The following is a 5,461-nucleotide window of genomic DNA, read 5'->3' as shown; positions in this document are numbered from 1 at the left end:
GGGGGGCTCCCAGAGCGGGTGGGGGCGGGGGTGGCTGTGGAAGGGGCCGAGGGGTCTGGCGGCGAGAGCAGACAGGCTGTCCCCTGCCGCCTCCACCCGCTCCGGGAACCAGCAGAGGGCTGCCCGCCCTCAGTCCGCCCGTGTGTGTGGTCAGCTAAAGGCCAGGGGAGACGCAGGGCCAGATGGCTCAGCCGCAGGCGTCCCCAGGGTCAGTCAGGCCCACATTGTCGGGTGGTTCCTTTCCCGGGTGGGAGCTGAAGCGGCAGGTCACAGCTGGGCCCGTTCGCCACCACTCAGGGTGGGGTGGCCTGGGCGCAGCGTGGGCAGGGCCCGGCGGGTGGAGGCCCTGGGTGCTGGGGTCACGCCGCCCGGTAGCCGCCTCTGCTGCTCCCAGGGGTTCCGGACGGTCCTGGCGGGAGTGGGGGCCACGCATCAGGTCACCACTGCCTGGCTTTTGCTGACGCCACCGTGCAGGCCACGGGTGGCTCCCTCCAAGCCGGACAGCCTGTGATCACACGCCGCACGTTGTCGGCTCAGAAGGCACACCAAAGTGTCTGTGGTCCTGAACCTGTAAGCCTGAAACAACTCACGGGTGGGCCCGCTGGCAGGGACAGGACGCCACCTTGCCCGCCTCTGTCTCTGTAGGCTCAGGCCTGGCAGGCAGGCAGGGCGGGAGGTCTTCCGTGTGGCCGTGAGGTGGCACTCCCATGCCCCTGACCAAAGTGACATCCCAAGCCTGCAAGGCCCCAGCACGAACCCAGCACCAAACAGGGAGGGGGTGGCCACGCTCCGAGGCTGACGGGCAGGGCATGGGGGCGGTGCCAAGGCAGGCTCGGGCCACTCCAGCCCCTGCCTGCCCTGCCTCAACTGAAACTCGAAAATGGGCGGCACCCGACAGTCCGGAAGGAGATCTTGGCGACACAAGCGGAGGAGGGAAGCGCTGGGGCCCTTCACACTCAGCTTGTGCGGAGGCCGCGAAAGACAAAGCCCGGCAGGGCAAGATGTGCGAAGGCGGAAGAGGGTCCCCGGGGAGACGGCGGCCGATGCTCCGCGAAGGCAGTCTCCACCCCGCCGAGGGAAGCGGCAGCCGGCTTCCCGTGAATGCTGGCTTGGCAAGAGCTTTTGTGTCTTGCTTCTTGTTTTTTCAAGCTGGAGCCTCACTGTTGCCCAGGCTGGAGTGCAGGAGCACGCTCCCGGCCACCACAGCCTCAACCTGCTGGGCTTTGGCGAGCCTTCCACCTCCGCCACCCAAGTGGCTGGAGTTACAGGCGTGTGCCCCCATGCCCGGCTAATTTTCTTAATGCGTTGTAGAAACAAGCTCTCGCCAAGTTGCCCAGGCTGGGTAAGAACTAAGAAATGAACACATTGTGCCTGTGAACATGCAGGGCATGTCCAGTGGATGGCCAAAGGCTTTTAGTATAAGCGTAATCAGCCGGGCTCAGTGGCTCAGCCTGTCATCCCGCGCCTTTGGGAGGCTGAGGTGAGTGGAGTGCCTGAGCCTGCGGGTTCGAGACCCGCCTGGGCAACTTGGCAAGACCTCATCTCTACAATAAATCAAAAAATTATTAGCCGGGCGTGGTAGCACGCGCCTGTAGTTCCAGCTACTTGGAAGGCTGAGGCGGAAGGATCGCTGGAGCCCAGCAGGTTGAGGCTGCGGTGGCCAGGAGCGGCCACTGCACTCCAGTCTGGGCAACAGAGTAAGACTCCAACTCAAAAAAAAAAAAAAACCATAATCGATAAGCTTGTGTGCCCGCTGGGCCCCAGCCTCTGTGAGAATGTCCACTGCCCGCTGTGTAGTGCCCACTAATCCAGGTGTGACCAGGTGGATGGGGGGCTGCCGTCCTGGGGACGGAGCAGGTTGCTCACAGACTTCGGGCGAAGGGGGAGGACAGATGCCATCGGCTTGAAGCAACCAGGTCATGCTGCCAACTGGTAAGCAGTGTCTCGCGTCCACCTGCCTGGACACGCCTCATGTTGACCCAGAAGGCCTGGGTGCCTGGGGCTCGCCCATCTGTCCTGCTCCGCCCCGCACCCGGCCGCCTCGCTCTCTCGGGGGCAGAGAGAGTGGGCGCCCTGCCCTTCGTGTCCAGGCTTAGCCCCACAACCCTGCAGGGTCGCCCAGGGCCGCCCTGGGACCCAGATGTGCGCCGGCAGAGCAGCCACCTGGAGAGGACAGACCCAGGTGTGGGGGGTGCACGGGGGCATCCCGCCCCGGCAGGGCGTGGGCGTGCGTGAGGGCAGCAGGCATGACTCTTGTGCTGTGAAAGCAGCAAAGCAACCCCCACAAGGAGGGAAGGATGAGCAGGTATAACTGGAGTGTGAAGAGCCGTGGCGGCTGGCGCTCCCTGCTTGGAGGAGGAGAGAGGAAGACACAAGACCGGCCTCTGCAAAGGGCAGGATGGGCCCCAGCGTCCCGGCCCCTGTGCTGGCGCCTGCAGGCACTGGGGTCGGCTCCTCTCCCACCCAGCACGTCTCCCTCGCCTCTGTCCTGTCACCCCCTCCTTCCGGCTTGAGGGCTGGGAAGGGAGGTCTGGGGAGCCAGGGAGCTGGAAAGTGCCTGAAACCACCCGGAGGGGTTATGGGCCCCATCCCCTGCCCAGGCGTGTGTGTGTGTGTGTGTGTGTGTGTGTGTGTGTGTGTGTGTGTGTACACGCGCGCACGTCTCACGATAACTCACCAGAGGCAGAACTGTCCTTTCCGGCCCCGCCACTGGGGGGCGGGCATGCGGCCAGACCAGGCAGCGTCCCAAACCCTTGGAGAAGGACGCTGACCTTGGCCCACAGCCCGCTGAGGCTGGAGCTAAAAAGCCAACCTTCCTGATCGGCTGGGAGCAAGACCCCAAGTCTCACAAAGTAAGACTCAAAGTAGCGCGACCCCAGAAGTACTTGGCGCTCAGAGAACTGTGCCGACCTTGACCAGCAGGGAGAGGCCCCTCCGCTGGCCCCCAGGGCAGAAGACGGGGCGTGGAAGTGATGGGGCAGACTTCGAAACGATGGCCGTAAAGGGATCGGATGAGCCCTTGTGAGGTCCTGAGGTATCAGAGTAGACGCACCAGCAGGGACATGGGAGAGACGAGAAGCACGGGCCAGTGTAGAACCGAAAAACAAACCAGAATCAAAAAACCGAAAACCTCCGCCAAGCAGACTGAGTAGCAGAACAGAGGCGACGGGGGAACGAGGTGGCCCTGAAGCCGGCTCACGGAGCCTGCCCGATCTGAGCAGTGAGGACTGGAAGAACAGATGGGCCCACGGGGCAAGGAAAGGCGTGACGGTTGTGTCTGTGGAGCTCCGAAGCAGAGGGAAGATGTGGCGCTGAGAAACGCCCGAAGCAGTGGCGACCAAAGCCGCGCACGCCTGGCGGAAGGGACCCGCCTGCCGACTGAGAGACGGAGGCATCCCTACGCAGGATGAACCTGAGGACCTCCGCGCCCAGACGCATAACGGTCGAAGTGCTGGAAGCCGAAAACATCTTGAGAGCAGCCGAAGCGGATTCGAGCGACGGCGTGCATGACTGTGCGAGGGCTGTCGTAACCACATACCACAGGCTGGGCGACTCGCACGACGGAAATTTTCTTCCTCACAGCTCTGGAGGCCAGACGCCTGAAATCAAATTTAATGATATAAGTAGATTAAAAATAGCAGGGTGGAAAATCATGTACTGTGTAAATACTAGTCAAAAGAGAATGGGAGTGGCTACGTTAGCACCACACAAAGCTGATTTCAGAGTAAAGAAAATTCCTGGGAATAAAGAGGGGTGTTCGTCAAGAAGACATAACCGGCCAGGCTTGGTGGCTCAGCCTGTCATCCTAGCACTTTGGGAGGCTGAGGCGAGTGGATTGCCTGAGCCCGCAGGTTCAAGACCAGCCTGGGCAACTTGGTGAGACCCCGTCTCTACAATTAAAAAAAAAATGAGCCAGGCATGGTAGCGTGCGCCTGTAGTTCCGGCTACTTGGAAGGATCCCTGGAGCCCAGTGGGGTCAATGCCAGGGTGGCTGTGAGTGTGCCACTGCACTCCAGCCTGGGCAACAGAGTGAGACTCCGACTCAAAAAGAAAAAAAAGAAGACATAACCATTCTAAGGGTATGCACCTAACAACAGAGCTTCAAGACATTTGAAGCAAAAGCTGACAGAACTGAGAAGAGAGACACATTCACAATTACAGCAGGAGGCATCAGTATTCATCTCTGAGTAAGCAAGAAGATAGACTGGGGGACAGAAAATCAACAAGGATGTGAAATAGCTGAATAACACCAGCCAACCAGACATGATTACGTTGACAAGACATTCACTCAACAACAGCAAACCATATAGTCTCAAAGGCACATGAAACATATACCAAGATAAACCGTATCCTCGTTCAAAAAAAAAAAAAGGCTTAGCAAATCTAAAACAATCAAAATCATACAAACTATATTCTCTGACATGATGAAATTAGATATAATAACAGATGGCAGAAAAATCTTCAATCCCTTGGAAATTAGCCCAAAACCTAAATAACCCATAGATCAAAGAGGAAGTCCCATGGAAATTTAAGAAATATTTTAAACTGGGTAACATGAAGACATGACATATCAAAAATTGAGAAATGCAGCCAATGCAGAGCTTCAAGGGAAATTTATAGCACAAATGCTTACATAGAAAAACTGAAGTTTCTCAAATCAGCTATCTAATCTTCCACCTCAAGAAACCGGAAAAGGAAGAGTAACGCAAGCCCCAATCAAGCAGAAGAAAGGAAATGCCTGTAAGAGCAGACTTAAGATATTTCAAAAACCAATAGCAAAAATATGAAGCAAAAAGCTAGTTCTTTGAAATGGTCCGTAAAATCAACCAACCTGTCGGATCCTGGTCGCAGCTGCAGTGCTGTCCTGTTCTCGGGCTCTCCTCACCATCTCTCCTCTTTGCTTCTGGAAGCATGGCCTCTGGCATGGCTGTCTCCGGTGGCGTCCTCAAGTTGTTCGGTGACATGAAGGTGTGCACATCTTCAACACCAGAGGAGGTAAGAAGCACAAGGAGGCAGCGCTCTTCTGCTTGAGTGAGGACAAGGAGAACATCTGGAGGAGGACAGGGTCCTGGTAGGTGATGTGGCCAGACGGCGATGACCCTATGCCCCCTTTGTCAAGATGCTGTCGGACCAGGACTGCTGCTGATGCAACTTTGAGGCCAAGGAGAGCAAGAAGGGGGCCCTGGTGTTTCCCGTCTGGGCCCCTGAAGGTTGTCTGAAGGTGCGCCCCTCACGAGCAAAATGCTTGACACCAGCTCCAAGGACGCCCACAAGAAGAAGCCGACGGGGATCACGCATGGCTTGCAAGCACCCTGGCCGAGCAGCTGGGGGGCAGCGCTGTCCTCTCCCTGGAAGGCGGGCCTTGATGAGCCCCTTCCGGGCCCCTGCCTGGAGCGTCTGGCAGCCCCAGACCAGCTCTCGGGGTTGCAGGCTGCCCCTTTCCTACCCCATCGGAGGGGCT

The sequence above is a fragment of the Carlito syrichta genome, unplaced genomic scaffold, assembly GCF_000164805.1.
Source record: "Carlito syrichta isolate Samal-C Ts95f unplaced genomic scaffold, Tarsius_syrichta-2.0.1 Scaffold115577, whole genome shotgun sequence".
In the NCBI taxonomy this organism is placed as follows: domain Eukaryota; kingdom Metazoa; phylum Chordata; class Mammalia; order Primates; family Tarsiidae; genus Carlito; species Carlito syrichta.
Note: the sequence above shows the minus strand (reverse complement) of the source record.